We start from the raw sequence: 12,676 nt of genomic DNA on the forward strand, positions 1-12,676 counted from the left end.
GGGGTCTCCTTCCCCTGTCCTTGAGATTCCCCCGAGCCCCCAGGGGGGCGTGTAGGAGGTCGCCTCTTCCTCTTCTTTGACCTTTTGCTCTTTTCTTTCTACTTCCACTGGCCAGGCTAGACCTTTTTCCTTCCAAAATCTTAACCGAATCCCAGCTCTGAGGGGACACCAACTCTTTAGGGCCCTTTTCCCTAACCCTAACCTATCTGGGATTTTACAACTTTATCCGTTGGTCTTGTTGAGTAAATTTTTTTAAAGAACCTCATTGAAGTATATCACTCATTCATAAACATACATACACAATAAGCATATAATGATAATTGTGAACTTACAAAACAAACATGTATAACATCATACAGGACTGTCATACTTCACCCTACCACCAATAACTTGCATCGTCAGTAAACCTTTTTAACTAGTGATTAAAGAGCATTATCAAAATATTAATTCTAAACAAAGTATTTTCCCCCCAACTATTGCTATTACCATTACCTTTATATCATTTATATATGAACATACATAAACAATTAAGTGCATAGTAAAAGTTGTGAACTTACTAAGCAAACATGCATAACATCATACAGGGGTCCCGTACATCAACCCTCCACCACCACATTGCATTGTCATGAGACATTTGCTACAAATTATGAAAGAATATTGTCAAAATCTTACTACTAATCATAGACCTTATCTTGCATTTGGTGTGTTTTTCCCCTAACTCACACTTTATTATTTTTTAAATATATTTTTTATGACAGAAGTTGTAACTTATATAAAACAATCATGCATATGTGCAAAATTCCCAAACAACACACCTCCATGAACACACCACAATGTAGTCTGTCATTTGCTAGAGATAAAATAATATCATCTGATTGATACCATGTCCATAGTGTTCATTTGGCTCACATTTTACATACTGCCTCAGTATCAACACAGTACATCTTTCACATAGATACAAGAATATTATATGACTACTACTAACCACAGTCCGGAGGTCACGCCAGCTGTATTTTTCCCATGCTTCTCCATATTCCCAACACCCTGCAGTAGTTCTAGCTAACAAAGGACACTCTTGCATCTGTACCATCAACCACAATTCTCATCCACCTCTTGGTTTTGTGTGCTAGCCAGTTCCTAGATTATTCTCTAGCATTCTGTCAGTTGACATTTACATAATTAGACTACCTTTTCAGTCACATTCCCATTCATAAACTAGCTGTTACTCACTGTGTGTTACCATCCACTCTATACATTTCCACACTTTTACAGTAAAGCTACTTAAAGCTTCCACATATGTCAAACATCAGTAGTCCACTCAGTCCTCCTCTTAGCTCCTTTAAGAATCCAACACCTACCACATGGTCTTGATATTTTCCAATAATTTCTTCTAGAAGTTTCATGATTCTTGCTTTAATGTTTAGGTTATTGATCCATTTTGAGTTAATTTTTGGATAAGGTATGCAATAGGGGTCCTATTTCCTTCTTTCAGCTATGGCTATCCAATTCTTTCAGCACCATTTGTTGAGTGGATTGTTCTGCCCGAGCTGTGTGAGTTAGACAGGCTAGTCAAACATCACTTGACCATCCCTGTGAGGGTCTGTTTCTGAACCATCAGTTTGGTTCCATTGGTCTATTGTGTCTGTATTTGGGCCAGTAGCATGCTGTTTTCACCACTATAGCTAGGTAATATGGTTTAAAGTCTGGAGATGAGGGTTCACTTTTCCTTTTTATGATGTTTCTGGCTATTCAGGACTCCTTACCCTTCCAAATAAATTTTATGATCCTGTTTTCAATTTTTCCTTTAGTGCTGGTGAAATTTTTATCAAGATTGCATTAAATCTTTATATCAATTTGAGTAGATTTGACATCTTCCTGATATTTGGTCTTCCAATTCATGAGCATGGAATGTTCTTCCAGTTATTTAGGGCTTTTACGATTTGTTTTAACACTGAGTTGCAGTTTTCTGAATACAAGTGCTTTACATCAATGGTTAAGTTTATTCCTATTTGAGTTTGACCTATCATATTTTATTTTCACTACTCTTTTGACACTTTTAGTTACTTTTATTGATGTAATCTTCATTTCTAGGCTCTCTTCCAGGCCTCTCTCTCCTGTCTTTTCAGGCTGTAGCACACCCTCTAATATTTCCTGAATTCCTGGTTTCTTGCTTAGAAATTCTCTGTTTCTATTCATCTGTGAATATTCTAATTTAGCCCTCATTTTTGAAAGACAGTCTTGGATATAATATTGTTGGCTGGAGTTTTTCTCTTACAGTATCTGAAATATATCAGACCACCGTCTTCTTGCTTCCATGCTTTCTGGTAAGAAAGCAGCACTTAATCTTATTGGACATCCTTATATGTTATGCATTGCTTTTCTCTTGCTGTTCTCAGAATTCTCACTTTGTCTTTGGCATTTGACATTCTGATGAGTATGTCTCGGAGTTGGGCTATTTGGAATTTTTCAGATGGGAGTATGTTGTGCTTCTTGGACATGGATATCTATGTCCTTCGATAGGGTTGGGAAATTGTTACCATTATTTCTTCAAATATTCCTTCTGCTCCTTTTCCCTTCTCTTCTCCTTCTGGGACACATGTGTTTGCATGCCTTTTGCTCTCATTTAGTTCCCTGAGACCTTATTCAATTTTTTCCATTCTTCATCTTTTCTTTTCTATGTTCATTTTCAGAGGCTGTTTCTTCAAGCTCATGGATCCTCTACTCTGCCTCCTCAAATCTGCTGTCATATGAGTCCAATATTTTTAAAATCATTGATTGCACCTTTCATTCCTGTAAGATCTGTTATTTTTATATGTATGCTTTCAAATTCTTCTTTGTGCTCATCCAATATCTTGTTAATATCCTCAATCTCTTTAGCCATCTCATTGAATTTATTAAGGAGATTTGTTTGAACATCTGTAATTAATTGTCTCAACTCCTTTATGTCATCTGGAGGCTTATCTTGTTTATTTAACTGGGTCGTAGCTTCCTGTTTATTGCTGTGGAATGTAATTTTTTGTTGGTGTCTTCATTCTGGCTTGCTAGAGTATTTTTTCTGGGTGCAATTTTTCTCTTTAGTTTAGGGCTTCCTATCCTTTCCCCTTGCTGGTTGTGCAGTAGGAGCCAAGCATGTAATTGTTGCAGTAAGCTATGGAGGCTCAAGCTGCCCTCATTGCACCAGGGACCAATGAAACTTCTTCCAATTTTCTCCTTTGCCATGGTAGGGACAGAGGCACAGCTGTGTGGAATAATCCAAGTGCAGGCCTAGATGGTAGTTGCCCAGAGAGACTAATGAAGCTTCACATCCCTTTATCCCATGCCTGGGGCAGGGATGGAGATGCAGGTGTGGGCAGCAATCTATGAAGTGTGGATCCAAGATGACTGCAGTGAGTAAATTTACTTTTAAGCAAACGCAATTCCTTCCTTCAACCTGTTATGTATGTACATAGGAGGCATGGCTAAGAGCTAGACTGTGAGTTGAAATCTCATCAACTCCGTAACTAGCTGTATAAACTGGGCTTCACATTTCTCATCTGCTTTCCCTGTAATTATTTTAGTGAAAAAATTATTAAGCTTGTTTTTGTTTCTCTGCATTAGTTTCATAAGAACTGACAATGTTGGGCAAGTCTTGTTCTCCATGTATTTGACCATGTTTTGTTTTGTTTTCATTTAGGTATAGATCAAGAGGAGTTGAGAATCCAATGGCATGGCTTTACTCACCTTGTGGAGGAACCTTTGTCATTTGTTGGATTGTCTAGCACACAGAGCTGTGGCTGCTCTGAAACATCAAGTTGCGAATCATGTTCACAAGGCAGCCAAAGTGCATCCATGTCTATTGCTCTTTTCACAACAGTTGATGCCTTCCAGGGTCAGGTTCCATCATGCCTGTTGTAAAAAGTTCCATTCAGAAAATGGAAATGACCCCGATCCAGTTGGTGAGCCAATGTTTTCTCAAGTATGGGACTGGAAGAGGCTGGAAGAAAATACTGACAACATGGATGAAGAGATATTTTACAGGAAACTAAGCAACATCACTTCATCAAATGAAGTGTTAACTTTTATAAGCACATTGGACACTTTGCCTGATACTGGGGCAGCAAGAGCTTTGCATTGGATATGTGAAGTGGAAAACAAAGATGGCAAAAATAAACTGTCAGAAGAAATCTTAGAGAATAACATCTCCAAAGCTTTATGCTTTCATTTCTAACAAGATCCCTCACATCTGTTAAATGCTGGTTCAGTGGCTGCTTTGCAAGCTTTGGTCCTGTTGCATGGGGATCCTCAAGTGGCTTGTTAGTGAGCCTGGTGGCAGAGTGCCAGAGTAATCTCAGAAAGGGTAGCCTGGAAGCTCACAATCTCTGTATTCTTGTAGAAAGTCTGATAAAACTGCCGGGTCTAGGTTGTGTGACAGTAGAATTGATTCTATGTCAACTGCAAGATGAAAATTTGGAGGGAAACAGACTTGGCCCAGTGGATAGGGCATCCTTCTACCACATGAGAGGTCTGTGGTTCAAACCCCGGGCTTCCTTGACCCGTGTGGAGCTGCCCCATGCCCAGTGCTGATGCACACAAGGTGTGCCGTGGCACGCAGGGGTGTCCCCTGCATAGGGGAGCCCCACGTGAAAAGAGTGTGCCCCATAAGGAGAGCCGCCCAGCATGAAAGAAAATGCAGCCTGCCTAAGAATTGTGCCACCCACACGGAGAGCTGACATAACAAGATGATGCAACAAAAAGAGACACAGATTCCCGTGCCTCTGACAACAACAGAAGTGGACAAAGAAACAAGACGCAGCAAATAGACACGGAGAATAGACAACCAGGGTGGGGGGTCAGGGGAGATAATTAAATAAATAAATCTTAAAAAAAAAAAAAGGAGAGAATTTAGAAACATTGACCGCTAAGGATATGGTGGCCTTCTATAGACTATTGCAGGCATGTCCTGAAAAAGCAGACCATCCCCAGATGTTTTTAAATAGGATGAACAACTATGCTGTATCAGTAGATTCCCAACTGAGTCCTACACAGATCGGCCAAATGCTCAGGGCCTTAGTGGTCCTTTAGCAAACTCAGACACATCCTCTGGTTATAAAATTGGGTAAATATGCTGTTAGGCATTTCTCTATTTTCACTACTGAAGAGCTAAGTAAAGTCTTAGAGGTTTCATTTACTTTGGGCACATGGACAGACTTTTTACAAAAGCCTTGGAGCAAAACATAGCTGTACTTTATCGTTCTTTGAATTCTGAAATTGTCAGCAAAATTATGGAGTACTACAGTAGAAGACTGATTCTATCAAAGCACATCTTGGAAATCGGTAAAGTTTTCACTTACTTAGATTTCTGTGTTAATTGAACCATTTGGAAAGCTCAGTTATTTACCACCCAATGCCTCTGCTTTATTTAAGAAGCTAGAAAATATTCTCTTCACACATTTCAATTCTTTTCCACCCAAAGTCCTACTGAGATTTCTCCATTCATGTTTGCTTATTGAACGCCACCCAGTCAACTTGATGGCAAAACTATTTATCCCTTATTTTCTTCAGCAGCTGCAAGGTGAGTTGGTTATTACTTCTGAGAGTGGATAAAGGAACTTGAGATGCTTTGAGGCCTGCGCACCTTTTACATTGAGTGATGCTGTGCCTTTGTTTCTCTTCCCTAATGATCCCAAGAAAATGTCTGAAATGGCAGGCTATGAACCCAGGTTAAAGAATGCTAGAGCATCTTCTGGAGGGAGGAAAGCAGTTTTGGGTAAACAGATGCTGCTGTCCTAGCTGAGGAGCTGTGTTCTCTGGGGATATGGTGATCATGAAGCAGAGTAATATGCTGTAGGTTCAGAGCAATTCTAATCCTTTGAGAGGATGGCATTGACAGTCTTGACTTCAGATATGGCACATTGCTGGATCTCTGTGCTTAAAGATTTCTACTAATCCCAATAACAGAAGTTAGGAACTTGGACTTGTAGAAGTCAAAATGAGATGTCACTGGTTAAGCAAGCAAGAGGGCATAATTCTAAGAAGTTCATTTTCCTGTGTCGCTTAAAAGTCCATCATGCTTCTGGAATGAATGAATTAGTGCATTGTGTTCATGATTTTTTTCATTACGTGTACCAAAATTCAAACATAACTTATTGGGATGTTTTTTTATTTCAGGTGATGAATCATATCTGGACAGATTGAGTCTGACACAACTGACACCACTGTACTTATCCTTGGTAAAAACACAAAGCGTATGGCATTATTTCACTGAAGGTGAACAGTTTTCTTGTGCCCCTTCTGAAAACTAAGTTGCTTCTCTTTTGACCTGTCTCCATAACCTTATTAAAAGGAAAACTTTCATTAACTTGGAGCTAGGTGCGACAACAAGCCTTTTCTTTGATAAATTGGCCCCATTTTTGTCTCATCCTGTAGGACCACTTCCTGCTGTATGAGATTTCTCCATGGTTTCAAGGGTTGAAGGGTGTATAAGTCTTAGTGCTCCTTGATTCACTTCAAGGGTTTTAAAGGGTTTTAGCACACACAATAGCCATTTGATTAAAACAATATGAATCTCTGAACTCTATAAATCCTAATTTTTCTGAGTCCATAGTCTAAACTTCCCATGTTATCTCAAAAAGTATATTTTTATCTGTTGATTTGTTTGAATCAGGATCCAAAGGCCACACATTACTTTTAAGTGTTATGTTTAGATGTTTAGTTTCTTCTTCTATAGCTGTACCCCTCCCTCATCTAGTTTTCATATCACCATTTTATTGGGGAAATTGGATCAGTTGTTCTGTAGAGTGCCCCACATTTTTTATTTGGTGTTATTTAATTTGCTCCTCTATTTCTCTCTTTCCTATCAAGCTGAAAATTAGATTTACAGACTCACATAGATTTGGGTTGAAGTTTTCAGAGGATACTTCACAGGTGGTGCTATTTCCTTTGTTTCATACCTTAAATTCTGGTTGTCCCCTTTTATTGGTGCTGATTAAAGATTGATCCATGGGCTCCTTTATTATCAGCCTGATGCCTTCATTATACAGTTCCCCAGTGTATCAGTCAGCATTCTCCAGAGCACTCCTACTGACAATGTATAGTGTTTATAGTTATTACATTAGTTTATATTATAAATATGACATCTTTATATGTTATATGCTTATATATTATTTTATATTATTTATATATTGATTCTTTTAGGAATTGGCTCATGTGACCATGGCACTAGGAACTTCGAATTCTGAAGGGCAGGTTGAAAGCTGGACACTCTGATAAAGGTGATTTTGAGGCCTGGTAATTCCATATTCCCTGGGGAAGCAATGGAAGTAGGGGCAGAAATTCTTTCTGGTTTCTGAAATCCTTTTTTAATTTTGGCTTTTAAGACCTCTAGCTGATTTCATGAGGGGAACCCCCACACTGCTGGAGCGGGAAGGAGCCCTGTGTGTTTGGGGCAAGAAGGAGGGTCAGGGTGGGAAGAAAGGTGGGCAGGAGGTGGCTGGGAGAGAGGGGAGAGGGACACAGGACATGCAGGTGCAGTCAGAGGGAAGCGGGCCCAGGCCGCAGAGCCTGAAGGCACTTGAAGAGCTTTGCTGTCACCTCAGAGGGACCTGGGACACTGGAGGGTTCTGAGCAGAGGCCCAGAGGCTCACATGGTAAAGGGGCTCATGGGCTTCAGAGCAGCCTCTGAGGGACCAGGATGGACCCACCTGGTGCACCACGGCAGGGTGCAGGTATGCGGGCACTCACATGACACAACTAAGCAGAGTGCAGGTGTGCAGGCACCCACCTGATGCACCATGGTGGGGTGCAAGTGTGCGTCCACCTGGCGCCCCTTGGTAGGATTCAGGCAGCTGCAGCAGCAAACCCCTGCTGATGGCAGCATCTCCATGATCCCCCACAGGAGCATGGACGGCCCGTTGGGGTGCTGACGTCTTCCCCCTAAGGGAAGTGCATCCACTAGCCTGTCGAGCTGCTGACCTGTGACCATGGCCGCACCCATCAGGTGAGGGCTGACTTCCACAGGCAGACCGACATCCCCAGCATCAAGGCCCCTACCTTGGGACACAGTTCTCCAGCCTGAAGTTCGCTCCAGGCCCCAAAGGCCCAGGGACTCCTTCCACAGAGAGGGGTGTGCCTGGGGCCTTTTGACACCCTTGTGCTGACACCTAGAAGCTGCAGCAATGCCCTCACCTGGCCTTAGGGTGGGGACGATGAACAATGAGCAGCTTCGCTAATGGACCTGGGCCAGGGCCAGGCAGACACCTTTAAGACTTGGGGCGTCCGGCAGGCTTGTTTTACATGAGACTATTTCAGATTAAGGGATGCTGGTGCCTCATTCACTACAGGCACCCCCATGACATGAAAACTTTCCCCACCAGGAAGAGATGTGATGTGGGGGCATTTTTGGGGGTTGGAGTTGTCCTGGGTGGTGCTGTGGGGACAGTAACCAGACATTGTATGTCCTGCCAAGGCCCACTGGGTGGACTGGGGGAGAGTGTGGGCTATGGTGTGGACCATTGATCATGAGGTGCAGCGGTGCTCAGAGATGTATTCACCAATTGCAATGAATGTCTCATGATGATGGAGGAGATTGTTGTTATGGGGGGAGGAGTGGGGTGAGAGGGGTGGGGGGTATATGGGGACCTCATTTTTTTTAATGTAACATTTATTTTTTTAATGTAACATTAAAAAAGTAAATAACAAAAAAAAATTCCCCACCTTAAGTGACTGGGATTATTTTTCTTCTTTATTTTCTTTTAAATGTTACATATACCCCCCCACCCCACCCACACCACCCCTCCCACATCAACAAACTCTTCCATCATTGTGGCACATCCACCGCACCTGGCAGATACGTTCTGGAGAACCGCCGCAGCCCAGGGACAGGGGTCCACATTGTCATCCCCGCTCTCCCCCAGTCCACCCAGTGGGACACAACAGGACACACAACATCCAGCATCCATCCCTGCAGCACCACATAGGACAACTCCAAGCCCTGAAAATGCCCCCACACCATATCTCTTCTTCCCTCTCCCTACCATCAGCAGCCACCGTGGCCACCCTCTCCACATCACTATTACAATTTCTTCCCTTACTAATCCCTGTAGTTCCCCAGCAGAACACCAGTAAATCCACTCTAATCCATACTCTATTCCTCCATCCTGTGGACCCTGGGATTAGTATGTCCAGTCCCCTTCTACATCAAGAGGGGGTTTAGATTCCACATGGATGATGGATGCAATTCTCCTGCTTGTAGCTGTAGGCATTCTTGGTGCCCAGGTGTGGTGGTTAACCCTCTTCACCTCCCTGTCAGCTGGCCAGGGTAAGTCCAACAAACCAGAAGGTAGGAGCTGCAAGTCTGCTGAGGCCCAGGGCATGGCCATCACATGTACAGTTCAGAGATTCAGGTCTCCTGAGTATACACCAACCCAAACACCAACTACAGGTCCAGTAAAAGTAACAGAAGAGGCATGTGTAGAAAGGTTATATCTGAGTCCAACTCCATCCCACTCAGGAACACAAACTCCAAAGTAGGGCCAATTGACATGGCCCTGAACTCCAGAGCCATCTGCCTTGACCCTAGAACCTGTAGGTCGCTGCAGCCCTCAGGAGAACCAGCACCTGGGTTTCCATCTACCTTGGCTGTCTCTGGTACCATGCTGAGGCATGCATAAGCATCACCCCCTGATGACCTCCCGACTCTTTTTTGGAGACTCTTAGCCATATAAAATCACTTGTCCTTCCCATTTCCCCAAAGTCAAAAAGCAGTTTTTAACACCTGATATGACATGTAGGCTGAGATATTCTGCTAGTCTGAGTTGACCTCTTTGTTCATGGTCTTTTGGTAGTTACATCATCAGCTGGTGCTCAGTAGGAATCCCTCGGTGCCAGGGAGGCTCATCCCCTGGAGTGACTGGGATTTTTGACATTGAATTACTGCTTATTTCTAGGCTTAGTGGCTTCTAAATATTTCTTTCTTCATTGGAAACCAGGTTTTGTATTATAGGTGCCTTTCATTTTTTCAAACAATTAGCAAAATTTTATTCAGAATGCCTTTGGTTCCTTTATATCATATTGGTAAGACCATAACAGGAAGTATAGAGTTTGGGTTACATTTTTATAAATTACTCTTTCATCAGCCTTGATTACTAGGAAAAACAAAGCATCTGTAGGAGGTGCCTTCATCTGAAAGTGACTGCAATCAATTAATTGTAAACCTAAGTTATTTTCATTGACTTTAAATTAGGCCATTAACCTTTTAGTGCTTACATTTAAGAAGCAGGAATTGAATTGGGCAAGATTTCAGAACATCTCACGTTTGTTAGACAGTAAGGGAAATTAAATATATTTCTGTAGATGAGATGTTTTCAACTTAAAGGTAATAAATATGCCCATTAAACTGACAATCAACAAATATATTCTTAGATTAAAGTAATTTTTTTGCTTTATGAAATTTCCACCATTCATCAATGATGTTCTTTCTCTTGTTAGACATATCTAGAGCAAGGGGAAGTGGAGTGGGTGCTGCCTTTAGGAATTGCACATTGAGTTTGGACAAAGAATATCATAGAGGATACAAGACAAAGTTTAGTCATTTCTAAACAGATGCCTTGAAAAACTGGAATTTTAAAGGGTGTGGACTTAAAGTTTGTGTTTTTAAAGGATTTTCTTTTCTCTTCTCTTTTCTTTCTCACTTTCTCGTTGTTTGTACTCACTGTCTGCGCTCTGTGTCAAGCTGCTTGTCTTCTTTTTTTTTTTTGTATGAGACACCAAGAACAGAACCTGGGACCTCCCGTATGGGAGGGAGGTGTCCAACTGCTTGAGCCACATCCACTCCCTGCTTTTGCATCTCTTGTAGTGTTTCCTCATTGTGTTGTCTTGCTGTGTCATCTTGTTGCATCAGCTTGCCATACCAGCCCTTTGCACCAGCTCACTGTGTATTTCATCTTCTTTAGGAGGCACTGAGAACCGAACCCATTACTTCCCAAGTTAGGCAGGTGCACAACTGCTTGAACCACATCTGCTTCCCGTAAAGTGCTTTTAAGAAAAGAAGACTTCCTACAAAACTTAAGGGTTTAGGAGAACTTTGAGGATGGGTATTTTACTCACCTACAGATGTCACTGTTCACTTAACTGACAGAAATGAACTCCAAAACTTCTGATTTGCATGTTTACCTCACAGAAGTGTTTTCAGTTGCCTGGAGCACAAAGAGCTTTGGGTAGGTTTTACTCTGTCATAGAATTCACGGAATAGGCAATTTTCTATTCCAGTCTTGCCTCAGTCACTGACCAACTGAAAATTTGGACAAGTCCCTTATCCTCTCTGGAACTCAGTTTCCTTTTTGTAAAATACAGGGGCTGGTCTAGTGCCTGGCCTCTCAGCCAGAGGGTCTCAAGCCTGACCTTGAATCAGAGTCACCTGGACAACTGTCCAATAAAACAGCCTGCCCCATGCCTGGAGTTTCTGATTCAGCAGGTCTGGGTCTGGGTCTCAGAATTTGCATTTCTAACAAACTCCCAGGTGATGCTGTGGGTGCTGGCAGGTGGGTGGGGGAACCCCACTCGGAGAGCCCCTTGTGTACACAGAGCTTCATCTGGTAGACTCTGATTGTGATGCTGATTGTTTTTAAAGCCTATAGTATAGAAAGACTGCTGATAAATCTTCAGGAAAGAAAAGTCTTCCTTTTTGTTTGTTTCACCTCTATCGTCTTTGTTATTTCCTTGAATTCTTTTCTCCCAGAAATCACATTCCTTTCCCTTTTGCTTAGGAGTAAGCACAGTGCAAGTTGCAAAATGATCTTGACACACATCAGACACTGAATGGTATGGCGCTGGGTCATGGGAACAAGTCTAAAAGATTCCATGGGACAGGACAGAGCACACACATGGGAAACAAGGGGCCAACGAGATAGTCAGAAAGTGCGTGGAACCTTCCTGAACATCTGGTCCTCTGGGCACGAAGGCGTCTTCAGCATGCCACGTTGCTCTGGGTAAGCGACCATGACATCTCTGTGCTCACAAAGTACGTCTTCAGTTTCCCCTTTCTTTTCACATTTATTATTCCCCGGCCCATGTACTTGTAACCCAAGGTCTGCAGAATGAGGCTCTTTTCCTTAGTAACCTGCAGGTCACATAGACAAATGAAGAGGTGTTTAGTCTAGACATTAACACAACCCTTCTGAGAAGCCACTTGACTACCAGGATGAACAGTCTGTTCACTCACTGGCTAATTCCAGTTTGGAGAAATTACAGGAAGAGGGAATAATGCACAAGAAGAAAATCATTTTGAGGACAACGGTGTCCTTAAATTCAGTGCTGTGATAGAGAAAAACTGGAAATAACCTCAAACACAAGTCATCTCCGGGGTTAAGTAGGCTTGTGGGCTCTCACGAGTCACGTGTTGTGGATGGGACAACAGAATGATGCCGCGCCATCCTGCCAAGAGAAGCTGAGCTAAGCTTAGGTCTGTGCTATGATTTCAAGCTTGTAAAGATTCAAATTTAGGGGGAAAATCCTGGCAAATGAAAGTACAGTTGTTGTTTTTTTAAGTGGGAATGCTGATGGTATTTATGAAGTGTCATGAATGCTGTTTAAAGAAAAAATAGTGATAAATGTTAATAGGTTTGACTATATGGGGGAGAAACTACCCTAAGAAGAAGCTGAGTCACCTCTTGCAAATGGATTCACAGGAATCAATGACCTA

At 42.2% G+C, this 12,676-nt stretch overlaps 1 protein-coding gene across 15 annotated transcripts in view; it reads left to right on the forward strand.

Moving 5' to 3' along the window:
* Nucleotides 1–12,676, forward strand: part of LOC101419165 (uncharacterized) — a 36,018-nt gene that overhangs the window by 363 nt on the left and 22,979 nt on the right. For 5 of the 15 annotated variants that reach the window (XM_071214426.1, XM_071214425.1, XM_071214431.1 and 2 more), the window contains exons 2-5: nucleotides 3,225–3,386; nucleotides 3,674–5,551; nucleotides 6,148–6,246; nucleotides 7,174–7,250. The gene's annotated coding sequence lies outside the window, so the exon portion shown is untranslated. Of the gene's footprint in view, nucleotides 1–1,562; nucleotides 2,793–3,224; nucleotides 3,387–3,673; nucleotides 5,552–6,147; nucleotides 6,247–7,173; nucleotides 7,251–7,873; nucleotides 7,976–11,741; nucleotides 11,964–12,676 lie in introns of those variants that run through there. The other 10 variants (XM_071214424.1, XM_071214428.1, XM_071214430.1 and 7 more) reach the window with 7 other exon arrangements.

Source organism: Dasypus novemcinctus, chromosome 3 (assembly GCF_030445035.2).
Source record: "Dasypus novemcinctus isolate mDasNov1 chromosome 3, mDasNov1.1.hap2, whole genome shotgun sequence".
Lineage (NCBI taxonomy): Eukaryota > Metazoa > Chordata > Mammalia > Cingulata > Dasypodidae > Dasypus > Dasypus novemcinctus.